Source organism: Musa acuminata, chromosome BXJ1-1 (assembly GCF_036884655.1).
Source record: "Musa acuminata AAA Group cultivar baxijiao chromosome BXJ1-1, Cavendish_Baxijiao_AAA, whole genome shotgun sequence".
NCBI lineage: Eukaryota > Viridiplantae > Streptophyta > Magnoliopsida > Zingiberales > Musaceae > Musa > Musa acuminata.
In genome coordinates, this window is record NC_088327.1 from 26751571 (window position 1) to 26776849 (window position 25279).

At 44.5% G+C, this 25279-nt stretch overlaps 12 non-coding genes and 3 pseudogenes across 12 annotated transcripts; all 15 read left to right on the forward strand.

Moving 5' to 3' along the window:
- Positions 1 to 319: 319 nt before the first annotated feature.
- LOC135592512 (5S ribosomal RNA) lies at positions 320 to 438 on the forward strand (annotated as a pseudogene).
- Positions 439 to 511: 73 nt separating this feature from the next.
- Positions 512 to 630, forward strand: LOC135589014 (5S ribosomal RNA). Its single transcript, XR_010476571.1, has one exon. It is a non-coding gene; the product is annotated as a 5S ribosomal RNA (ribosomal RNA).
- Positions 631 to 980: 350 nt separating this feature from the next.
- Positions 981 to 1099, forward strand: LOC135592388 (5S ribosomal RNA). Its single transcript, XR_010479017.1, has one exon. It is a non-coding gene; the product is annotated as a 5S ribosomal RNA (ribosomal RNA).
- A 350-nt stretch (positions 1100 to 1449) lies between these two features.
- On the forward strand, positions 1450 to 1568 carry LOC135593075 (5S ribosomal RNA). The gene has a single exon (XR_010479389.1). It is a non-coding gene; the product is annotated as a 5S ribosomal RNA (ribosomal RNA).
- Positions 1569 to 1918: 350 nt separating this feature from the next.
- Positions 1919 to 2037, forward strand: LOC135594181 (5S ribosomal RNA). The gene has a single exon (XR_010480023.1). It is a non-coding gene; the product is annotated as a 5S ribosomal RNA (ribosomal RNA).
- A 350-nt stretch (positions 2038 to 2387) lies between these two features.
- On the forward strand, positions 2388 to 2506 carry LOC135587914 (5S ribosomal RNA). The gene has a single exon (XR_010475997.1). It is a non-coding gene; the product is annotated as a 5S ribosomal RNA (ribosomal RNA).
- A 350-nt stretch (positions 2507 to 2856) lies between these two features.
- Positions 2857 to 2967, forward strand: LOC135592627 (5S ribosomal RNA; annotated as a pseudogene).
- A 4342-nt stretch (positions 2968 to 7309) lies between these two features.
- LOC135593174 (5S ribosomal RNA) lies at positions 7310 to 7428 on the forward strand. Its single transcript, XR_010479437.1, has one exon. It is a non-coding gene; the product is annotated as a 5S ribosomal RNA (ribosomal RNA).
- A 350-nt stretch (positions 7429 to 7778) lies between these two features.
- LOC135592587 (5S ribosomal RNA) lies at positions 7779 to 7896 on the forward strand (annotated as a pseudogene).
- Positions 7897 to 20213: 12317 nt separating this feature from the next.
- On the forward strand, positions 20214 to 20331 carry LOC135590725 (5S ribosomal RNA). Its single transcript, XR_010478137.1, has one exon. It is a non-coding gene; the product is annotated as a 5S ribosomal RNA (ribosomal RNA).
- Positions 20332 to 20681: 350 nt separating this feature from the next.
- Positions 20682 to 20800, forward strand: LOC135589165 (5S ribosomal RNA). Its single transcript, XR_010476624.1, has one exon. It is a non-coding gene; the product is annotated as a 5S ribosomal RNA (ribosomal RNA).
- Positions 20801 to 21150: 350 nt separating this feature from the next.
- Positions 21151 to 21269, forward strand: LOC135589132 (5S ribosomal RNA). Its single transcript, XR_010476608.1, has one exon. It is a non-coding gene; the product is annotated as a 5S ribosomal RNA (ribosomal RNA).
- A 350-nt stretch (positions 21270 to 21619) lies between these two features.
- Positions 21620 to 21738, forward strand: LOC135593958 (5S ribosomal RNA). The gene has a single exon (XR_010479913.1). It is a non-coding gene; the product is annotated as a 5S ribosomal RNA (ribosomal RNA).
- Positions 21739 to 22088: 350 nt separating this feature from the next.
- LOC135593957 (5S ribosomal RNA) lies at positions 22089 to 22207 on the forward strand. Its single transcript, XR_010479910.1, has one exon. It is a non-coding gene; the product is annotated as a 5S ribosomal RNA (ribosomal RNA).
- A 350-nt stretch (positions 22208 to 22557) lies between these two features.
- On the forward strand, positions 22558 to 22676 carry LOC135590914 (5S ribosomal RNA). Its single transcript, XR_010478323.1, has one exon. It is a non-coding gene; the product is annotated as a 5S ribosomal RNA (ribosomal RNA).
- The last annotated feature ends 2603 nt before the right edge of the window (positions 22677 to 25279 follow it).

Sequence of the window (25279 nt, forward strand, 5' to 3'; positions counted from 1 at the left end):
GTAGACCTCCGAGACGATTGTTTTGTGGCACGGAATTTGCCGTGACCGCTATGCAGTCAGTATCGTGGGGCTCGGAGAGAGCTTTCTGGATTGGGGTCGCAATAACGATTCCGAGATCGTTCGAGAAAGTGCCGATGGTTTCGGCACGAGCTTGCCGTGACCGATACGCATTCGATGGGCTGGGGCTCGGAGAGAGCTTGCAATAGCGATTTCGTGATCGTTCGAGAAAGCGCCGATGATTTCGTGACGGGCAAGAGGCTCCGGACGTTGAAGCGCCGGCCGCGACGTGCAGATAGGCGAGGGACGAAGCACCCAAAACCGATGCGATCATACCAGCAATAAAGCACCGGGTCCCATCGGAACTTCGAAGTTAAGCGTGCTTGGGTGAGAGTAGTACTAGGATGGGTGACCCCCAGGGAAGTCCTTGTGTTGAACAGCTTTTTGCTTCCCGAGAGACGGTTGATGCACCGGCCGCGACATGCACATAGGCGACGGGCGAAGCACCCGAAACCGGTGCGATCATACCAGCACTAAAGCACCGGATCCCATCAGAACTCCGAAGTTAAGCGTGCTTAGGAGAGAGTAGTACTAGGATGGGTGACCCCCTGGGAAGTCCTCGTGTTGCACTCCTTTTTGCTTCTCGAGATGCGAAACATCTCCCGTAGACCTCCGAGACGATTGTTTTGGGGCACGGAATTTGCCGTGATCGCTATGCAGCCAGTATCGTCGGGCTCGGAGAGAGCTTTCCGGATTGGGGTCGCAATAGCGATTCCGAGATCGTTCGAGAAAGTGCCGATGGTTTCGGCGCGAGCTTGCAATGACCGATACGCGGTCGTTGGGCTAGGGCTCGGAGAGAGCTTCCAATAGGGATTTCGTGATCGTTCGAGAAAGCGCCGACGATTTCGTGACGGGTAAAAGGCTCCGGACGTTGATGCGCCGGCCGCGACGTGCTGATAGGCGAGGGACGAAGCACCCGAAACCGGTGCGATCATACCAGCACTAAAGCACCGTATCCCATCAGAACTCCGAAGTTAAGCGTGCTTGGGCGAGAGTAGTTCTTGGATTGGTAACCCCCTGGGAAGTCCTCGTGTTGCACTCCTTTTTGCTTCCCGAGATGCGAAACATCTCCCGTAGACCTCCGAGACGATTGTTTTGGGGCACGAAACTTGCCGTGGCCGCTACGCTGTCAGTGTCGTGGGGCTCGGAGAGAGCTTTCCGGATTGGGGCGACAATAGCGATTCCGAGATCGTTCGAGAAAGTGCCAATCATTTCGACGCAAGCTTGCCGTGACCGATACGCGGTCATTGGGCTAGGGCTCGGAGAGATCTTCCAATAGGGATTTCGTGATCGTTCGAGAAAGCGCCGACGATTTCGTGACGGGCAAGAGGCTCCGGACGTTGATGCTCCGGCCACGACGTGCAGATAGGTTATGGACGAAGCACCCGAAACCGGTGCGATCATACCAGCACTAAAGCACCGGATCCCATCAGAACTCCGAAGTTAAGCGTGCTTGGGCGAGAGTAGTACTAGGATGGGTGACCCCCTGGGAAGTCCGCGTGTTGCTCTCCTTTTTGCTTCCCGATATGCGAAACATCTCCCGTAGACCTCCGAGACGATTGTTTTGGGGCGCGGAATTTGCCATGACCGCTACGCTGTCAGTATCGTGGGGCTCGGAGAGAGCTTTCCGGATTGGGGTCGCAATAGCGATTCCGAGATCGTTCGAGAAAGTGCCGATGGTTTCGGCGCGAGCTTGCCGTGACCGATACGCGGTCATTGGGCTAGGGCTCGGAGAGAGCTTCCAATAGGGATTTCGTGATCGTTCGAGAAAGCGCCGACGATTTCGTGACGGGCAAGAGGCTCTGGACGTTGATGCGCTGGCCGCCACGTGCAGATAGGCGAGGGACGAAGCACCCGAAACCGGTGCGATCATACCAGTACTAAAGCAACGGATCCCATCGGAACTCCGAAGTTAAGCGTGCTTGGGCGAGAGTAGTACTAGGATGGGTGACCCCCTGGGAAGTCCTCGTGTTGCACTCCTTTTTGCTTCCCGAGATGCGAAACATCTCCCGTAGACCTCCGAGACGATTGTTTTGAGGCACGGAATTTGCCGTGACCGCTATGCAGTCAGTATCGTGGCGCTCGGAGAGAGCTTTCCGGATTTGAGTCGCAATAGCGATTCCGAGATCATTCGAGAAAGTGCCGATGGTTTCGACGCGAGCTTGCCGTGACCGATATGCGGTCGCTGGGTTAGGGCTCGGAGAGAGCTTCCAATAGGGATTTCTTGATCGTTCGAGAAAGCTCCGACAATTTCATGACGGGCAAGAGGCTCCGGACGTTGATGCTGCAGCCACGACGTGCAGATATGCGAGGGACGAAGCACCCGAAACCGGTGCGATCATACCAGCACTAAAGCACCGGATCCCATCAGAACTCCGAAGTTAAGCGTGCTTGGGCGAGAGTAGTACTAGGATGGGTGACCCCCTGGGAAGTCCTCGTGTTGCACTCCTTTTTGCTTCCCAAGATGCGAAACATCTCCCGTAGACCTCCGAGACGATTGTTTTGGGGCGCGGAATTTGCCATGACTGCTACGCTGTCAGTATCGTGGGGCTCGGAGAGAGCTTTCCGGATTGGGGTCGCAATAGCGATTCCGAGATCGTTCGAGTTAGTGTCGATGGTTTCGGCGCGAGCTTGCCATGACCGATACGCGGTCGTTGGGCTAGGGCTCGGAGAGAGCTTCCAATAGGGATTTCGTGATCGTTCGAGAAAGCGCCGACGATTTCGTGACAGGCAAGAGGCTCCGGACGTTGATGCGCCGGCCGCGACGTGCAGATAGGCGAGGGACGAAGCACCCAAAACCGATGCGATCATACCAGCAATAAAGCACCGGATCCCATCGGAACTCCGAAGTTAAGCGTGCTTGGGCGAGAGTAGTACTAGGATGGGTGACTGTAATATCCCTCGCTTTTAAAAATTATTAATAAAGATTTATTTATAAATCGGAGGACCTATATGTAAATATAGAAATTTCAAAGACTAAACTGTTAAGTTGTAAAAAGAAGTAAATAAAGAAAAACCGAAAATTTCGGTTTTATCCCACCGCCTCCCACGCACTCTCTGTTTCTTCGAGAAACAGAGAGGAGCGGTGGGGCATGAGGAGTGAAGAAAAGAAGAAGAAGAGGGAAAAGAAGAGAGGAGGAAGAAGAGAGGAAGAAGAGGGAGAAGAGAAGAAGAAGAAGAAGAAGAAGAAGAAGATAGCTGCGGCAAGGCTGCAGCGAGGAGATGTGTGGCCTTGGGGAGGAAAAGGGAAGAGGGGAAGAGGAGAAGAAGAAGAAGAGGAAGAGAAAGAGGTGTGATACCTCTGTTTCCTGCAGAGGAAACAAAGGAGAGGGTGTGTGTGACGCCGGGGAAGAAGGGGCTGCAGCTGCGGCGATGGCAGCTGCAGCTGGAAGAGAAGAAGAAGAGGAAGATGAGCAGGGGAGGAGGGAGAGGTTGCGGCCGTGGCTGCGGCCGCGACTGCAGCAGTTGCAGCGGGGAGAGAAGAAGAAGAAAGGAAGGAGAAGGAAGAGGAGAAGGGAAAGAAGTAGCTGCGGCTGCGGTTGTGGCAGCTGCAGCTATGGCAGGGAAAGAGGAAGAGAAAAAGGAAAGGAAGAAGAAGAGAAAGGGAAGGAGAGGAAGAAGAGAGGAAGAGGAGAAGGGGCTGCGGCTGCGGCGATGGCAGCTGCAGCTGTGGCAGGGAAAGAGAAAAAGGAAAGGAAGAAGAAGAGAAAGGGAAGGAGAGGAAGAAGAGAGGAAGAGGAGAAGGGGCTGCGGCTGCGGTGATGGCAGCTGCAGCTGTGGCTGGGAAAGAAGAGAAGGAAAGGAAGAAGAAGAGAAAGGGAAGGAGAGGAAGAAGAGAGGAAGAGGAGAAGGGGTGGCAGCTGCGGCAGTGGCAGCTGCAGTTGGAAGAGAAGTAGGAGAGGAAATAGAGTAGCAGAGGAAGAAGAGGCTGCGGTTGTGGTGGCTGCGGCCATGGCTGCGACTGCGACTGCGGCAGTTGCAGCTGGGAAAGAAAGGAAAGGAAAGGGGGGAAAAAGGGGCTGCGGACGGGATTGCGGCCGCAGCGGCAGCGACTGCGTATGCAGCAGTTATGTCTGCGAGAGAAGGGAGGAAGGAAGGTAGTGCGGTGGAAGGGGCTGCGATTGTAGCAGCGGCAACGGCGGCGGCTGTGGCAGCTGCGTTTGGGAAAGAAAAAGAAGGAATGAGAGTAAGAGAGAGCAGGTGACTGTGCCTCGATGTTCGACACGTGGTGTAGTTGCGAAGAAAGGAAGAAAACGGGAGCACAAAACGAAACAGAGAGAGGACACGGAGGAAAAGTAGAAGGATTTGGGCTGGCACCTTCTTTGGATCTTCGGATCGAAATCTTTGAAAGGCAAGTTTCCCACTTGTTTCGATCCTTTCTATTGCAAGTTCCCTGATCGTTTCTCCTATAATTGCTCTGATATGTCTTATTGCAAGTATCCTGATCTTCCTCACTGCCATTTTTATCTCTACATTTGCTTTGAATATGAGGAACTTTGAATTGTTCTAGCCTTGCATTTGTTATATCTCCTGTTTAAACGTAACGATTCGAATCTGTGCAACTTTTGAGATTCTGACCTTTTGATACCGAGCTGCCTATAAGTCTTTGTTGGAAACTCTGATTTGTTCAAAACTGATTTCATTGGAAACTAGACTCGTAGACCTTTCTTTGATGTATGGATTGAAAGATTTGGAATCCAAACACCTGCCCAGTTATCTGTTGAATCGGACATTATGAATTCTGCCAACAGAGATTTTGTTCTACGACACTTGCTTACCAAATTATTTGTAACTCTCTCTGTTGGACAGTTCAATTCCTATGAAGCCTGTCTTATCTGAAAGTATTATCCAATGATTATTTCTGAGTAAATTGGAGCACGATTGATAGTTTGAATCATTTGTTCAATGTGCCTCTTGTATTCTGCCAGAAATCGAGCTTTGGTCGATTTCTCATATTCTGGTTTCATTCCTTTGGAAGTTGATATCCTTTAGCTTTCTTATTCAATTGAGCTTTATATTACTGCTTTGAGTTCTTGTATACTCTTGTCCTTAAAATTATTGCATTCTTGAAAACCATTGTGGAACGTTTATGCTATATCGTATTGACCCATATAGGCACATGTATATTCCATTGTTCCGCATTTGCTCCCGATATGTGCCTATTCCAGTTCATTCATTTTGACATTGAATTTATCTAACCTTCTTATTTGAATTGAGCTATATATGATTGTTTGGAATCCTTGAATGCTCTTGCTTTCATTTCGTTTCCAAATCTGAATACATTTGTGAGAGATTTGTTCCTTGCATCATATTTGACTCGTAAAGGCACATGTACGTTTGTTGTTCCGCGTGTGCTTCCGATATATGCTATTTATTGTTCGTACTGCCCTTTTGTACTCTGGTGTTTGTGGGATTGTCTGGACCTTTGCCAGAAATGGTAAAGGGTATGCGCTGATTTTCCCGCTTTGTGGGGTCCCGCTTTGTGGGATATTCTGGTATGCGCTTATTTGCCCGCTTTGTGGGGTCCCGCTTTGTGGGATATTGCTTAGAGCCTGCGATGCTCTGCCGGCCCCCTTTGACTTCACCTAGACGTGGGTGGATGGAGCTCCCAGACGTGGGAGACTTTTGTCAGGTGGTCATTCAGAAATGGATGAATCACATTCTGACTGAGATCCCACTACACCTTCTGTATGTTTGATATGATATCCAGAGCTTTGGTTATGTGTTTCTGTACATGCTTTGGATAAGATTGATATGTTTGCAACGTCAAAGACGACGTTTGAGCTTCTGTACGATATTTGTTTTCGATATGCTCTGAAATGCTTCATTCACTGATGATATGCTTCGAAATGTTCCATATGCCGTTGATATGCTCCGGAACATTTCATATGCCATTGATATGCTCCAATTACTCTGTGCTCCATTTGCTATGAACTGATATGTTCTGAAATATCCTATCTGCCATTGATATGTTCCAATTACTCTGTGCTCCATTTGCTATGAACTGATATGTTCTGAAATGTCCTATCTGCCATTGATATGTTCCAATTACTCTGTGCTCCATTTGCTATGAACAGATATGTTCTGAAATGTCCTATCTGCCATTGATATGTTCCAATTACTCTGTGCTCCATTTGCTATGAACTGATATGTTCTGAAATGTCCTATCTGCCATTGATATGTTCCAATTACTCTATGCCCCATTCGTTATGGATCAAATATATTTTGAATGACATGATACGTATGATTTGGTATCTATTGAGATGGTATCCTTGAGAATTCTTGTATTCTGCCTTGCATTATGATACCTTACTCGTTTGAAACCGTTCCTTTTGTTCTGAATATGCTTTGTCACTTGCTGAGCCATTTTTGGCTCACTCCGTTGTTATATAAATCTTTCAGGTCAGCTTGTCACTCTTCGAGATGTTTGATTTGGGTTGAGGCAGTGGATAGCTATTCAGAATAATGGGCAAGTCTGGTTGGTTATTACGATATTGTTGTATAAGTATGTCTTGTATATAATGAAATGTTGTCGATGAACCGAAATAGATATACTGTGTCCAAGTGTTAGGAGATCTCTCTTATTTGGAATTTCAGAATGTTAAGTCTAATTTATGGTGATATGAACTTGTGGTGAATAGTTGGAGTTCTGATTGTATAATTTATTTAGCTTGTGGATTTATAAATGTTGTTCATGTTTGTCAAGTTGGCTTGGGTTGCCATAAATGTGAATTATCGAGTGATGTGATATATGATTATAAACTGCACAGGTTTTATGGATGTGAATATGAATAGAATGTTTTCAGTGTCCTCAAACGTTAGTTTGGATCCTGGATTGGTCTGTGACGAAAATTTTAAAAATCATGGATATTTTGAGGGGCGTGATAGTGACCCCCAGGGAAGTCCTCGTGTTGCACTGCTTTTTGCTTCCCGAGATGCGAAACATCTCCCGTAGACCTCCGATACGATTGTTTTGGGGCACGGAATTTGCCGTGACCGCTACGCTGTTAGTATCGTTCCGGATTGGGGTCGCAATAGCGATTCCGAGATCGTTCGAGAAAGTGCCGATGGTTTCGGCGCGAGCTTGCTGTGACCGATACGCGGTCGTTGGGCTAGGGCTCGGAGAGAGCTTCCAATAGGGATTTCGTGATCGTTCGAGAAAGCGCCGACGATTTCGTGACGGGCAAGAGGCTCCGGACTTTGATGCGCTGGCCGCCACGTGCAGATAGGCGAGGGACGAAGCACCCGAAACCAGTGCGATCATACCAGTACTAAAGCACCGGATCCCATCGGAACTCCGAAGTTAAGCGTGCTTGGGCGAGAGTAGTACTAGGATGGGTGACCCCCTAGGAAGTCCTCGTGTTGCACTCCTTTTTGCTTCCCGAGATGCGAAACATCTCCCGTAGACCTCCGAGACGATTGTTTTGAGGCACGGAATTTGCCGTAACCGCTATGCAGTCAGTATCGTGGGGTTCGGAGAGTGCTTTCCGGATTGGAGTCGCAATAGCGATTCCGAGATCATTCGAGAAAGTGCCGATGGTTTCGACGCGAGCTTGCCGTGACCGATACGCGGTCGTTGGGTTAGGGCTCGGAGAGAGCTTCCAATAGGGATTTCGTGATCATTCGAGAAAGCTCCGATGATTTCGTGACGGGCAAGAGGCTCCGGACGTTGATGCTGCAGCCACGACGTGCAGATAGGCGAGGGACGAAGCACCCGAAACCGGTGCGATCACACCAGCACTAAAGCACCGTATCCCATCAGAACTCCGAAGTTAAGCGTGCTTGGGCAAGAGTAGTACTAGGATGGGTAACTCCCAGGGAAGTGTTAGGATCGAGAGCACTAAGAGGGGGTGGTGAATTAGTGCAGCGGAAATCTTTCAGCAATTAAAAATGAAAGCTGCGTTCGTTTGATAAAAACTATTTTGATGCAAATGCCGATTCTAAGAAAACCTATGATTAAGTGCAGTTTATGTCTAAACACAGTTTGCGTCTAAGCGCAGTTTACGCAGTTTGCGTCTAAATGCAAATTGCGTCTAAGCGCAGTTTGCGTCTAAGCGCAGTGCAGTTTGCGTCTAAACGCAGTATTAGGTCTAAACACAGTTTTACGTCTAAACGTAGTTTTACGTTTAAACGCAGTTTGCGTCTAAACGCAGTTTTACGTCTAAACGTAGTTTTACGTTTAAAAGTAGTTTATGTCTAAAACACAGTTTTACGTCTAAACACAGTTTGTGCAGTTTACGTCTAAACGCAGTTTTAAAGGGATCTGAACTTAGAAACTTCGTTCGTAAAAGCGCAGAAGACAGTTTTGCAGAATCAAAACGTAAACGTAAACGTAAACTGTAATATATGAAAACACCGATTTACGTCTGAATGCAGATTCGGAAAGATCAGCACTTAGAAACTTGTTCGTAAAGGCGTAGAGAGCAGTAGCTATGTAGGAGGTTTGCAGTAATGATAAAGTGCTCAAAATAAACACAAACCAGAGATTTAGAGTGGTTCGGTCAGTCTTGACCTACTCCACTTTTGGCTTCCTCCACTGACGAGGTCACCGACGTCAACTAGAGGCCTTCCTTCAATAGGCGAAGGCCAACTGCCTTTTTACAGATTCACTCCTTTTGATGGGGCTCAGGAGACAACCCTTACAGGACCTTTCTCTCCTCTCTTTACAACTCAAGACTTGAAGAACAGAAAGAGGAGAACTTTAGGACTTTTCACAAATTTGAGCTCTTAGAATCACAGAAAAGATCAAGAATTCGGTGTAGGTCTGTATCTTTTCAGTGTTGAATGGGTGGGGTATTTATAGGCCCCAACCCAATTCAAATTTGGAGCTCAAAACGATCAAATCCCGGAATTCCGGGATCAGGAGGTTGCACCTCTTGACTGGAGAGGTTGCACCGCCTGGCAGAGCTCGAAGACTGAGCCCAGGCGGTTGCACCTCTGTGTTAGGGGCGGTTGCACCTCCTGAGTCTGGCTCGGAGATTGAGCCCCAGGCGGTGCCACCTCTTGACTGAGGCGGTTGCACCTCTCTGCCAGAGCTTGAAGACCGAGCTCAGGCGGTGCCACCTCTCTGTCAGGGAGGTTGCACAGCCCAGTCTAGCTCGAAGACTGAGCTCAAGCGGTGCCACCTCTTGGCTGGGGCGGTTGCACCGCCCAGTCTTACTGGGAGGCTTAGCTTAGGCGGTGCCACCTCCTAGCCTAGGCGGTTGCACCTCCTGGTGCAATCAGGGTCCGAATGGTTAGCTCCATTCGGCCCAATTTCAATCTTTCAGGGGCCCAATTGCCCCAAGATTAAGCTAATGGGATCACCTCCCATTTTCCAACTTAATCAATGTGCTAACTACGATTAGATCTAAGACAATTTCTGCAGCTTTGCTTCGGTGCGTCAATCGCTTCTTCCGGTGAGTTTCCGGCGAACTTCCGTCGATCATTCGATGAACCCTCGGTGATGCTCCTGCGGACTTCCGGCAAACTCCTGGACTTAGCGACGATCCACTTGGCGAGTTCCGACGAGCTTCGCTTGGCAAGCTTCTGGACTTCTCGGATCTGTTCTCGCAGAACCTCCGACGACCGTCCGAACTTCCGTCGAACTCTCGAACTCCCAACGTGATCATGAACTTGACTCCGGCGCAACTCCTGCTGCTTGTCTATCTTTCATCGTAGTTAATCCTGCACACTTATCTCAACACATAGATTAGACAACAAATGACAATTGACTTCATGCTGGCTCTATTCATATATCACATGTAACATTTGCAGATGATTTACTTATCTTTCTCCTAAATGATCCAACTTCAGTAAAGAACATGGCTACTATTATGAATAACTTTGGTATGGTTTCTGGACTTCAGTTAAATCATTCGAAGAGTAAAGTATATATGAGCCCTTACGTTGAGGATAAGGTCTTTATTGCACAAACTTTGGGGGTTAGTGAAGGAAGCCTGCCAGTTCCTTATTTGAGTCTCCCGCTCATATCCACAGGCATTCACAAAACCCACTGTCAGCCTATCCTGCAAAAAATAAAGAATAGAATTTTTTCTTGGAAAAATAGGCTTCTATTAAAAGCAGGACGACTCGAACTCATCCGTTCTGTATTGCACTCCTACTCTATATATTGGTGTAATGCATTTCTTTTGCTTACTGGACTTCTCCAAGATATTGAACGGTTATTAATGAACTTCTTCTGGAATGGCACAAATGATAAGGCAATGCATATGATAAATTGGGATAGCATTTGAAAACCGAAAGATGAAGGGGGGCTAAACTTGAGAAATACTAGAGATTGGAATCAAGCATGCCTGGTACAACAATTGTGGGATCTTTTGCAAAACAAATGTTCCTTGTGGTCACAATGGGTTTCTGCTAGGTATCTTTCAAAGGAATCAATCTGGGAAATTTCAACAAGAACATACCACTCTGCAGCTTGGAAAGGAATTTTAAAGGCAAGGAATTGGCTAATCAAACATATTTCGTATGCAATCTCTTCTGGAACTAGTACTAATATGTGGTACGATCCTTGGGTGAATGGGAAGAGTATATTTCAATTATATGGCGACAGAATACGAAAAGATCTTGGGGCTCCCAAAGATTGGAAGGTTTCCGAGTTCATTGCTAACGGTACTTGGTGTCTCCCTAATCCTATTTCTCCCGAAATGTTATCACTTTGGCCGACTATCATAGCTATTCCAATCAGGAACAACTCTTCAGATAAACTTATATGGCCTCATGACAATGGCAAATTTAGTGCCACATCCGCATGGAATCAAATTAGGCAAAGAAATAACAAGTGGGTCCCAAGCAGTTGGACATGGGATCAACCGGGATCACAAAGACACTCCTTATGTACATGGCAGGCCCTTCTCAATAAACTACCTACAATAGACAATATGAAAAGAAGAGGTATCTATCATGTTAACCGATGCTCCCTTTGTTTGCAACAAGAAGAAACTGTTGACCACCTCTATTTTGCTTGTGATTATACAAAATGGATATGGAAGGAGATTCTCCAGCGATTTGAACTCAATAGACTGCCGCAACCAAACTTGCACCAAGAACTAGGTGACCTTATGCAATGTTTCTCAAGAAAAGAGCCTCTTACACAACTGGCAAAGGTTACTTTCAGATGCGCTATTTGGTGGATGTGGAAGGAGAGATGTAATAGAATCTTTGAATATCAACACACAAACAATGCTCAGCTCTTGAAAGAGATTATTAGAGACTCAAGATCCTGTATGGAGCATGATCTCAAAACCGAGCACTTCACCCGAAGAGAAAAAGATATTTTTATCAAATTTAATTTTGCTATTAGCTAAAGATCTTGGGAATGATGCCAAATAATGTACCCACAGGTAGTTATAGTCTACAGCATGTGAAGTCATAACTATCGCATTCGCACTCTATGAGTTACTTGGCTTTGTCTATGACTTGTATAGATAAAGCTAGTTGTAGAAACTTTACACATAATCAATTTACTTTTACTTACCAAAAAAAAAAAAAAACAATTGACTTCATCATCAAAATCCGAGATTCAACAATCTCCCCCTTTTTGATGATGACAATCAATTGATAATGGAGTTATCCTTAACTCCCCCTGTCTATATGCCATAGTTGAGATAAGTCAACCTTGAATTCAAGACCTAAGAATTCAAGTGACGTATTGATAAGTTAGATCAGTTAAACTTATCAATACTCCCATCATGATACTCATCATGATGTATCTCTTCAAAGATGATGTCAAGGCTTGACATACATCATCAAGTTTGTATGATTGTGTTTGTAACTATTCATCATGTAGTTTGAACATTATCATATAAAGCTGTGAAGCACTATTACATGATGCACACATTTGAAATATTCTAGCAAGTTTTGCATTTTCTTCACATGATAAGATATCTTTTTGGTAAGTAAAAGTAAATTGATTATGTGTAAAGTTTCTACAAATAGCTTTATCTATACAAGTCATAGACAAAGCCAAGTAACTCATAGAGTGCGAATGCGATAGTTATGACTACACATGCTATAGACTATAACTACCTGTGGGTACATTATTTGGCATCATTCCCAAGATCTTTAGCTAATAGCAAAATTAAATTTGATAAAAATATCTTTTTCTCTTCGGGTGAAGTGCTCGGTTTTGAGATCATGCTCCATACAGGATCTTGAGTCTCTAATAATCTCTTTCAAGAGCTGAGCATTGTTTGTGTGTTGACATTCAAAGATTCTATTACATCTCTCCTTCCACATCCACCAAATAGCGCATCTGAAAGTAACCTTTGCCAGTTGTGTAAGAGGCCCTTTTCTTGAGAAACATTGCATAAGGTCGCCTAGTTCTTGGTGCAAGTTTGGTTGCGGCAGTCTATTGAGTTCAAATCGCTGGAGAATCTCCTTCCATATCCATTTTGTATAATCACAAGCAAAATAGAGGTGGTCAACAGTTTCTTCTTGTTGCAAACAAAGGGAGCATCGGTTAACATGATAGATACCTCTTCTTTTCATATTGTCTATTGTAGGTAGTTTATTGAGAAGGGCCTGCCATGTACATAAGGAGTGTCTTTGTGATCCCGGTCGATCCCATGTCCAACTGCTTGAGACCCACTTGTTATTTCTTTGCCTAATTTGATTCCATGCGGATGTGGCACTAAATTTGCCATTGTCATCATGATAAGATATCAACTCAGGGCATAATGCAAACTTTAGCACATGTTCATATATCTCTTGGTGATGCAAGGATGGCATAATCATAGCAGTGTTTATAGCATCACTCATAGTATTTCTAATCATGGCAGTGTTTATCAATTCATATATCTCCCCCTTTGTCATCAACAAAAAGCATAGTAATTATGATACCAGGAAAATAATAATAGCAAGCTTATAGAGAAATTTTACATAGATTGCTTTAAATACTTCTTCCCCTTTTTGTTATAATCCATTGTCTATGTAAAGATTTTGCATGATGGAATACATACACATGAATCACTTCATCAAATCTATTTCAGAAACTTATTTTTCATAAAAGTGTATGAGAAAATCTGTTTTATAGCATTCGAATAAATAAGATGCATTCGGACAAGATTTTGTTGCAGATTTTCACATATAATCATAGAAACATGGCAATCAAGTGATTTGATCATTCAATATAGTCCGAAAAATAATTTTAACAAATTTATCTATTCGGACACATCAACATTCCTAATTCTCTTCGAATGAAATCAAATTGTTCTTCACTTAGAGGTTTTGTAAAAATGTCAGCTAGTTGATGTTTAGTATCAATGAACTCTATGGTTACGTCATGATTAGTGACATGATCTCGTATAAAATGATGTCTAATATCAATATGTTTTGTTCTTGAGTGTTGTATAGGATTCTTAGTTAAGCATATTGCACTCGTGTTATCACATTTAATGGGAATATCTTTAAGATTAACTTTGTAATCTTCTAAAGTGTTTTTCATCTATACAACTTGTGCACAGTATGCACTTGCTGCAATATATTCAGCTTCGGTTGTTGATAGAGCAACCGAGCTTTGTTTCTTAGATGCCCAGGAAACAAGGGCATGTCCTAAAAATTGACATGATCCTGATGTGCTTTTTCTATCTAGTCTACAGCCAGCGAAGTCCGCATTAGCATAAGCTGTTAACTCAAAATTTTCTGATTTTGGGTACCATAATCCTAGATTTGTGGTTCCATTAAGATATCTAAGTATTCTTTTAACTGCTTTGAGATGAGATATCTTAGGGTTTGATTGAAATCTAGCACAAAGTCCTACACTGAACATGATGTCTGGTCTGGTGGTAGTGAGGTAAAGTAAACTTCCTATCATACCCCTATAAGTTTTTTGATCAAAGCTTTCTCCACTTTTATCAATTTCTAACTTAGTGGAGGTGCTCATAGGAGTGTTACTAGCCTTTGAGTTGTTCATATTAAACCTTTTTAATAAATTCATGGCATATTTAGTTTGACTAATAAAGATGCCATTGCTTAGTTGTTTGATTTGTAAACCTAAGAAGAATGTTAATTCTCCCATTAAGCTCATTTCGAATTGAAGACTCATAGTTTTAGCAAAAGATTCACAAAGAGACTCATTTGTAGAGCCAAAGATGATATCATCAACATAAATCTGAACAATGAGAAAATTATTTTCAAAATTCTTGATAAACAATGTAGTATCAACCTTGCCTTTTGTAAAGTTATTTTTGATAAGAAAAAAACTAAGTCTCTCATACCAAGCCCTTGGGGCTTGTTTTAAACCATAAAGAGCTTTAGTTAATCTAAACACATGATTAGGGAGGCTATTATTTTCAAATCCAAGAGATTGTTCAACATAAACTTCTTCGGAAATAAAGCCATTTAGAAAAGCGCTTTTAACATCCATTTGAAATAACTTAAAATTATTACTACTAGCGTAGGCAAGGAGCATCCTTATGGCTTCCAATCGAGCCACAGGTGCGAAGGTTTCTTCGTAATCGATACCTTCTTCTTGGTTGAAACCTTTGGCCACTAATCTAGCCTTATTTCTAACCACGATACCATTTTCATCTTGCTTGTTTCTGAAAACCCATTTAGTACCAATAACTAAATGGTCATTTGGCCTAGGAACAAGCTTCCACACCTCATTTCTCTCAAATTGATTCAATTCATCTTGCATTGCGATAATCCATGAATCATCTTTCATGGCTTCGTCAACGCATTTGGGTTCAATTTGGGAGAGAAAGGCGGCGTTTGCACAAAAAGTTTTAAGAGAAGATCGTTTTTGAACCCCCTTTGACGTGTCTCCTAAGATTAGCTCCTTGGGATGAGCATCTACATACTTCCAATCCTTGGGTAAGGATATTTCTGGAGTGGATGCATCCAAGTTGCTAGTTGGAGAAGGGGTTTCATTTAAATTCAAGGAATCAAAATTAACATCTTCGTCAAGATCATTTTTCGTGATTTCGGAAATCTCATTGAAAACAACATGAATGGATTCTTCGATAATTAAAGTTCTTTTATTGAAGATACGAAAGGCTTTAGAAATAGTAGAATAACCAAGAAAGATTCCTTCATCGGATTTAGCATCAAATTTTCCTAAGTTGTCCTTTTCATTTAAGATAAAACACTTACACCCAAAGACTTTAAAATATGAAACATTGGGTTTTTTATTGTTCCATAACTCATAGAGAGTTTTGGTTAGTAGAGGTCTTACTAGAACTCTATTCAAAATGTAGCATGCAGTATTTACGGCTTCGGCCCAAAAATATTTGGGTAGGTTGTGTTCATTCAACATGGTTCTTGCCATTTCTTGTAAATTTTGATTTTTTCTTTCTACAACTCCATTTTGTTGAGGATTTCTAGGAGTAGAGAAATTATGGTTGTATCCATTGAGTTCACAAAATTCCTGGAAATCATGGTTTTGAAATTCACCACCATGATCACTTCTAATTGACGAAATCATAGAACCTTTCTCATTCTGAACAAGTTTACAAAACTTGGTAAAATATCTAAGGCAATCACTTTTCTGTTTTAAGAAGTAAGTCCATGTGTATCTGCTATAGTCATCCACAATAACAAAGGCATATTTGCTACCTCCTAGGCTTGATGTGGAGATTGGTCCGAACAAGTCCATATGGATCAATTGTAAGGGCCTAGAGGTGCTTATTTGATTTTTAGATTTGAAGCTACTCTTAATTTGTTTACCTAATTGGCAAGCATCACATACATTATCTTTGATGAACTTGATATGAGGAATTCCTCTTACAAGTTCTTTGGATGATATTTGAGTGATTAGTTTCATGCTAGCATGACCTAATCTTCTATGCCATATCCAAGCATCCTCATTCAAAGCAGAGAAACACATTTCATTACACAAATCATTGATGTCAATAGTGTATACGTTATTTTGTTTCAATGCAATCATAGATATATTTTTGTATGGTTTTTCAATGATGCAAGCATTAGATTCAAATCTTATAATATATCCTTTATCACTTAATTGACTAATGCTCAAGAGGTTATGTTTTAAACCATCAACTAGCAAAACATCTTTAATAGAGAAGTTGGATTTGTTACCTATGGTTCCTTTGCCAATTATTTTACCCTTGTTGTTGTCTCCAAAGGTGACATATCCTTCGTCTATGCTAGTGAGCTTAGAGAATTGAGATGGATCTCCGGTCATATGCCTTGAGCATCCACTATCAAGGTACCATCTCTTGCTCCTAGCTTGCGATGGTTTAGTTTTCTACAAGAAAGGATGATGTTTAGGTACCCATTTGCTTTTGGGTGCCTCATAAATAGATCTACATTTTCTATCATGTTGCACAGAATTTGTCATGGTTCCTTTAGGAACCCAAATCAATTTGTTTGGACTTATTTTCTTGAATGGACAACAATGTGTCTTGTGTCCAAATTTACAACAGAAGTTACATTTGTCTTGATGTCCAATATGTAAGATGGAGCCTATTATGAAGGTGGTAGGATTTTGGTGAGGACTTCTCACGAATCCAATTCCACTTCTTTTGGGAACGTGACCCTTGTTTGTAAGGATCATGTTTAATGACTTGCTACCAACCTCGAATTTCTTCAAGGTGTCCTTAAGTAGCAAGTTTTCTTTTTGGAGAGTTTCTAGATCATGGCATTTTATGCATGGGCTTAAACTATCATGATGTTCAGCATTTAACTTATCGAAATTACAAATAAGACTATCATGCTCCTTTTTTAGCAATTTGTATTTACTACTAATAGTCTTACACTCATCAAACAATTTATGGAAAGCATTTAATAATTCATCGAATGATAAATCTGCATCTATTGAATTTATTACCTCATCTTCGATGGCCATTAAGGCGTAATGAGCAACTTGCTCGGTGTTGGACTCCTCTTCTTCGGATGCGCTCGAGTCATCCCATGTTGCTTGAAGCGCCTTCTTCTTTGATGTTCTCCTTTTGACTTAGGGACAATCACTCTTGTAGTGTCCCGGCTTTTTGCATTCATAGCAGATTACTTGGTCCTTCTTGGGTTCAAGTTTATTTTTTGCATCATTCTTAAACTTGTTTCTTTTAAAGAACTTTTTAAACTTTCTTGTTAGAAGTGCCAAGTCATCATCACAGTCCTCATCACTTGAGTTTTCTCTCAAGTGGCATTCAGAAGTTTTGAGTGCCATATCCTTCCTGTTCTTTGGAAGGATGTCTTCTTACTCTTCATGAGCTTTACAAGTCATTTCGTAGGTCATTAATGACCCGATTAGTTCTTCAAGAGGGAAATTTCGCAGATCTTTTGCCTCTTGAATAGCAGTGACTTTAGGATCCCAACTCTTAGGAAGGGATCTTAGTATCTTATTAACAAGCTCAAAATCCGAAAAGCTCTTTCCGAGTCCTTTTAGACCGTTGACGACATCCGTGAAACGGGTAAACATGTCGCCAATGGTTCCACTCGGTTTCATCCGGAAAAGTTCGAAAGAATGTAACAGCAAATTGATTTTTGACTCTTTTACTCTACTTGTGCCTTCATGGGTCACTTCGAGTGTGTGCCAAATATCAAATGCAGTTTCACAAGTTGAAACACGGTTAAACTCGTTTTTATCAAGTGCACAAAACAAGGCATTCATAGCCTTTGCATTAAGAGCGAAAGCCTTCTTCTCCAAATCATTCCAATCGATCATTGGAAGAGAAGACTTCGAAAATCCGTTTTCGACAAGATTCCATAGTTCAAAATCCATAGAAATAAGAAAGATCCTCTTTCGGGTCTTCCAATAGGTGTAGTCCGTCCCACTGAACATGGGTGGACGCGTAATAGAATGCCCCTCTTGGTTTCCGGCGTATGCCATTTCTCTTGGGTTTTAATCCATTAGAGAGTTAACCTTGCTCTGATACCAATTGTTAGGATCGAGAGCACTAAGAGGGGGGGGGGGTGAATTAGTGCAGCGGAAATCTTTCAGCGATTAAAAACGAAAGCTGTGTTCGTTTGATAAAAACTATTTTGATGCAAATGCCGATTCTAAGAATACCTATGATTAAGTGCAGTTTATGTCTAAACACAGTTTGCGTCTAAGCGCAGTTTACGCAGTTTGCGTCTAAATGCAGTTTGCGTCTAAATGCAGATTGCGTCTAAGCGCAGTTTGCGTCTAAGCGCAGTTTGCGTCTAAGATCAAATTGCGTCCAAGCGCAGTGCAGTTTGCGTCTAAACGCAGTTTTACGTCTAAATACAGTTTTACGTCTAAACGTAGTTTTACGTTTAAACGTAGTTTGCGTCTAAACGCAGTTTTACGTCTAAACGTAGTTTTACGTTTAAAAGTAGTTTACGTCTAAAACACAGTTTTACGTCTAAACACAGTTTGTGCAGTTTACGTCTAAACGCAGTTTTAAAGGGATCTGAACTTAGAAACTTCGTTCGTAAAAGCACAGAAGACAGTTTTGCAGAATCAAAATGTAAACGTAAACTGTAATATATGAAAACACCGATTTACGTCTGAATGCAGATTCGGAAAGATCAGCACTTAGAAACTTGTTCGTAGAGGCGCAGAGAGCAGTAGCTATGTAGGAGGTTTGCAGTAATGATAAAGGGCTCAAAATAAACGCAAACCAGAGATTTAGAGTGGTTCAGTCAGTCTTGACCTACTCCACTTTTGGCTTCCTCCACCGACGTGGTCACCGACGTCAACTAGAGGCCTTCCTTCAATAGGCGAAGGCCAACTGCCCTATTACAGATTCACTCCTTTTGATGGGCTCAGGAGACAACCCTTACAGGACCTTTCTCTCCTCCCTTTACAACTCAAGACTTGAAGAACAGAAAGAGGAGAACTTTAGGACTTTTCAAAATTTGAGCTCTTAGAATCACAGAAAAGATCAAGAATTCGGTGTAGGTCTGTATCTTTTCAGTGTTGAATGGGTGGGGTATTTATAGGCCCCAACCCAATTCAAATTTGGAGCTCAAAACGATCAAATCCCGGAATTCCGGGATCAGGCGGTTGCACCTCCTGACTGGAGAGGTTGCACCGCCTGGCAAAGCTCGAAGACTGAGCCCAGGCAGTTGCACCTCCTGAGTCTGGCTCGGAGACTGAGCCCCAGGCGGTGCCACCTCTTGACTGAGGCGGTTGCACCTCTCTGCCAGAGCTTGAAGACCGAGCTCAGGCGGTGCCACCTCTCTGTCAGGGAGGTTGCACCGCCCAGTCTAGCTCGAAGACTGAGCTCAGGAGATGCCACCTCATGGCTGGGGCGGTTGCACCGCCCAGTCTCGCTGGGAGGCTTAGCCCAGGCGGTGCCACCTCCTGGCCTAGGCGGTTGCACCTCCTGGTGCAATCAGGGTCCGAATGGTTAGCTCCATTCGGCCCAATTTCAATCTTTCAGGGGCCCAATTGCCCCAAGATTAAGCTAATGGGATCACCTCCCATTTTCCAACTTAATCAATGTGCTAACTACGATTAGATCTAAGACAATTTCTGCAGCTTTGCTTCGGTGCGTCAATCGCTTCTTCCGGTGAGTTTCCGACGAACTTCCGTCGATCATCCGATGAACCCTCGGTGATTCTCCTGTGGACTTCCGGCAAACTCCTGGACTAACGACGATCCACTTGGCGAGTTCCGACGAGCTTCGCTTGGCAAGCTTCTGGACTTCTCGGATCTGTTCTCGCAGAACCTCCGACGACCGTCCAAACTTCCGTCGAACTCTCGAACTCCCAACGTGATCATGAACTTGACTCCGGCGCAACTCCTGCTGCTTGTCTATCTTTCATCGTAGTTAATCCTGCACACTTATCTCATCACATAGATTAGACAACAAATGACAATTGACTTCATCATCAAAATCCGAGATTCAACAGGAAGTCCTCGTGTTGCACTCCTTTTTGCTTCCCGAGATGCGAAACATCTCCCGTAGACCTCCGAGACGATTGTTTTGGGACACGAAATTTGCCGTGACCGCTACGCAATCAGTATCGTGGGGCTCGGAAAGAGCTTTCCGGATTGGGGTCGCAATAGCGATTCCGAGATCGTTCAAGAAAGTGCCGATGGTTTCGGCGCGAGCTTGCCGTGACCGATACGCGGTCGATGGGCTAGGGCTCGGAGAGAGCTTGCAATAGGGATTTCATGATCGTTCGAGAAAGCGACGACGATTTCGTGACGGGCAAGAGGCTCCGGGCGTTGATGCGCCGGCCGCGACGTGCAGATAGGCGAGGGACGAAGTACTCGAAACTGGTGCGATCATACCAGCACTAAAGCACCGGATCCATCAGAACTCCGAAGTTAAGCGTGCTTGGGCGAGAGTAGTACTAGGATGGATGACCCATTGGGAAGTCCTCGTGTTGCACTCCTTTTTGCTTCCCGAGATGCGAAACATCTCCCGTAGACCTCCGGGACGATTATTTTGGGTCACGGAATTTGCCGTGACCGCTACGCTGTCAGTGTCGTGGGGCTTGGAGAGAGCTTTCTGGATTGGGGTCGCAATAGCGATTCCGAGATCGGTCAAGAAAGTGCCGATGGTTTCGGCGTGAGCTTGCCATGATCGATACGCTGTCGATGGGCTGGGGCTCGGAGAGAGCTTGCAATAGGGATTTCGTGATCGTTCGAGAAAGCGCTGATGATTTCGTGACGGGCAAGAGGCTCCGGACGTTGATGCTCCGGCCGCGACGTGCAGAGAGGCGAGGGACGAAGCACCCGAAACCGGTGCGATCATACCAGCACTAAAGCACCGGATCCCATCATAACTCCGAAGTTAAGCGTGCTTGGGCAAGAGTAGTACTAGGATGGGTGACCCCCTGGGAAGTCCTCGTGTTGCACTCCTTTTTACTTCCCGAGATGCGAAACATCTCCCGTAGACCTCTGAGACGATTGTTTTGGGGCACGAAATTTGCCATGACCGCTACGCAATTAGTATCGTGGGGCTCGGAGAGTGCTTTCTGGATTGGGGTCGCAATAGGGATTCCGAGATCATTCGAGAAAGTGCCGATGGTTTCGGCGCGAGCTTGCCGTGACCGATACGCGGTCGTTGGGCTACGGCTGAGAGAGAGCTTCCAATAGGGATTTCGTTATCGTTCGAGAAAGCGCTGATGATTTCGTGACGGGCAAGAGGCTCCGGACGTTGATGCGCCGGCCGCGACGTGCAGATAGGCGAGGGACGAAGCACCCGGAACCGGTGCGATCATACCAGCACTAAAGCACCGGATCCCATCATAACTTCGAAGTTAAGCGTGCTTGGGCGAGAGTAGTACTAGGATGGGTGACCCCCTGGGAAGTCCTCGTGTTGCACTCCTTTTTGCTTCCCGAGATGCGAAACATCTCCCGTAGACCTCCGAGACGATTGTTTTGGGGCACGGAATTTGCCGTTACCGCTACGCTGTCAGTATCGTGGGGCTTGGAGAGAGCTTTTCGGATTGGGGTCGCAATAGCGATTCCGAGATCGTTCAAGAAAGTGCCGATGGTTTCGGCGCGAGCTTGCCGTGATCGATACGCGGTCGATGGGCTAGGGCTCGGAGAGAGCTTGCAATTGGGATTTCGTGATCGTTCGAGAAAGCGCCGATGATTTCGTGACGGGAAAGAGGCTCCGGACGTTGATGCGCCGGCCGCGACATGTAGATAGGCGAGGGACGAAGCACCCGAAACTGGTGCGATCATACCAGCACTAAAGCACCGGATCCCATCAGAACTCCGAAGTTAAGCGTGCTTAGGCGAGAGTAGTACTAGGATGGGTGGCCCCTTGAGAAGTCCTCGTGTTGCACTCCTTTTTGCTTCCCGAGATGCGAAACATCTCCCGTAGACCTCCAGGACGATTGTTTTGGGTCACGAAATTTGCCGTGACCGCTACGCTGTCAATATCGTGGGGCTTGGAGAGAGCTTTCTGGATTGGGGTCGCAATAGCGATTCCGAGATCGTTCGAGAAAGTGCCGATGGTTTCGGCGTGAGCTTGCCGTGACCGATATGCTGTCGATGGGCTGGGGCTCGGAGAGAGCTTGCAATAGGGATTTCGTGATCGTTCGAGAAAGCGTTGATGATTTCGTGACGGGCAAGAGGCTCCGGACGTTGATGCGCCGGCCGCGTTGTGCAGATAGGCGAGGGACGAAGCACCCGAAACCGGTGCGATCATACCAGCACTAAAGCACCGGATCCCATCATAACTCCGAAGTTAAGCGTGCTTGGGCGAGAGTAGTACTAGGATGGGTGACCCCCTGGGAAGTCCTCGTGTTGCACTCCTTTTTGCTTCCCAAGATACGAAACATCTCCCGTAGACCTCTGAGACGATTGTTTTGGGGCACGGAATTTGCCATGACCGCTACGCAATTATTATCGTGGGGCTCGGAGTGAGCTTTCCGGATTGGGGTCGCAATAGCGATTCCGAGATCATTCGAGAAAGTGCCGATGGTTTCGGCGCGAGCTTGCCGTGACCAATATGCGGTCGTTGGGCTAGGGCTCGGAGAGAGCTTCCAATAGGGATTTCGTTATCGTCCGAGAAAGCGCTGATGATTTCGTGACGGGCAAGAGGCTCCGGACGTTGATGCGCCGGCCGCGACGTGCAGATAGGCGAGGGACGAAGCACCCGAAACCGCTGCGATCATACCAGCACTAAAGCACCGGATCCCATCATAACTCTGAAGTTAAGCGTGCTTGGGCGAGAGTAGTACTAGGATGGGTGACCCCCTGGGAAGTCCTCGTGTTGCACTCCTTTTTGCTTCCCGAGTTGCGAAACATCTCCCGTAGACCTCTGAGACGATTGTTTTGGGGCACGGAATTTGCCATGACCGCTACGCTGTTAGTATCGTGGGGCTCGGAGTGAGCTTTCCGGATTGGGGTCGCAATAGCGATTCCGAGATCATTCGAGAAAGTGCCGATGGTTTCAGCGCGAGCTTGCCGTGACTGATATGCGGTCGTTGGGCTAGGGCTCGGAGAGAACTTCCAATAGGGATTTCGTTATCATTCGAGAAAGCGCCGACGATTTCGTGACGGGCAAGAGGCTTCGGACTTTGATGCGCCGGCCACGACGTGCAGATAGGTGAGGGACGAAGCAACCGAAACTGGTGCGATCATTTTTTTGGTAAGTAAAAGTAAATTGATTATGTGTAAAGTTTCTACAACTAGCTTTCTCTATACAAGTCATAGACAAAGCCAATTAACTCATAGAGTGCGAATGCGATAGTTATGACTACACATGCTGTAGACTATAACTACCTGTGGGTACATTATTTGGCATCATTCCCAAGATCTTTAGCTAATAGCAAAATTAAATTTGATAAAAATATCTTTTTCTCTTCGGGTGAAGTGCTCGGTTTTGAGATTATGCTCCATACAGGATCTTGAGTCTCTAATAATCTCTTTCAAGAGCTGAGCATTGTTTGTGTGTTGACATTCAAAGATTCTATTACATCTCTCCTTCCACATCCACCAATTAGCGCATCTGAAAGTAACCTTTGCCAGTTGTGTAAGAGGCCCTTTTCTTGAGAAACATTGCATAAGGTCGCCTAGTTCTTGGTGCAAGTTTGGTTGCGGCAGTCTATTGAGTTCAATTCGCTGGAGAATCTCCTTCCATATCCATTTTGTATAATCACAAGCAAAATAGAGGTGGTCAACAGTTTCTTCTTGTTGCAAACAAAGGGAGCATCGGTTAACATGATAGATACCTCTTCTTTTCGTATTGTCTATTGTAGGTAGTTTATTGAGAAGGGCCTGCCATGTACATAAGGAGTGTCTTTGTGATCCCGGTCGATCCCATGTCCAACTGCTTGGGACCCACTTGTTCTTTCTTTGCCTAATTTGATTCCATGCGGATGTGGCACTAAATTTGCCATTGTCTTCAGGCCAAATAAGTGTATCTGAAGAGTTGTTCCTGATTGGAATAGCTATGATAGTCGGCCAAAGTGATAACATTTCGGGAGAAATAGGATTAGGGAGACACCAAGTACCGTTAGCAATGAACTCGGAAACCTTCCAATCTTTGGGAGCCCCAAGATCTTTTCGTATTCTGTCGCCATATAATTGAAATATACTCTTCCCATTCACCCAAGGATCGTACCACATATTAGTACTAGTTCCAGAAGAGATTGCATACGAAATGTGTTTGATTAGCCAATTCCTTGCCTTTAAAATTCCTTTCCAAGCTGCAGAGTGGTATGTTCTTGTTGAAATTTCCCAGATTGATTCCTTTGAAAGATACCTAGCAGAAACCCATTGTGACCATAAGGAACATTTGTTTTGCAAAAGATCCCACAATTGTTGTACCAGGCATGCTTGATTCCAATCTCTAGTATTTCTCAAGTTTAGCCCCCCTTCATCTTTCGGTTTGCAAATGCTATCCCAATTTACCATATGCATTGCCTTATCATTTGTGCCATTCCAGAAGAAGTTCATTAATAACCGTTCAATATCTTGGAGAAGTCCAGCAGGCAAAAGAAATGCATTACACCAATATATAGAGTAGGAGTGCAATACAGAACGGATGAGTTCGAGTCGTCCTGCTTTTGATAGGAGCCTATTTTTCCAAGAAGAAATTCTATTCTTTATTTTTTGCAGGATAGGCTGACAGTGGGTTTTGTGAATGCATGTGGATATGAGCGGGAGACCCAAATAAGGAACTGGTAGGCTTCCTTCACTAACCCCCAAAGTTTGTGCAATAAAGTCCTTATCCTCAACGTAAGGGCTCATATATACTTTACTTTTCGCATGATTTATCTGAAGTCCAGAAACCATACCAAAGTCATTCATAATAGTAGCCAGGTTCTTTACTGAAGTTGGATCATTTAGGAGAAAGATAAGTAAATCATCTGCAAATGTTATATGTGATATATGAATAGAGCCAGCATTGGGTACCTTAATGCTGCCATTTAAGGCTGCATGTTCCAACATACAGCTAAGTCCTTCCATCGCAATAGTAAAGAGATACGGAGAGAGTGGATCACCTTGTCGGATGCCATTCGTGCTCCCAAAAAAACCAATAGGTGAGCCATTAAAGAGTATCGAAAACTTTGGAGTTTCCAGGCAAGATTGAATCCAATTAACCTATTGCTGTGGGAAGTTCATATCGAGGAGCATCTTATAGATAAATTTCCTATTAACTGAATCAAAGGCTTTCCGTAAATCAGCTTTAAAACATATTTTTGTCCCTCTTGCTTTTGAATGCAAATCTTTGACCAAGTCATTAGCAAGCAAAATGTTATGATACATACTTCTCCCTTTGATGAAAGCAGCTTGATTTGGGCTAATGATCTTGTGTATTACCTTTTGCATTCTATTTGCCAATACTTTGGAGATGATCTTGTAAATAAAGTTGCATAA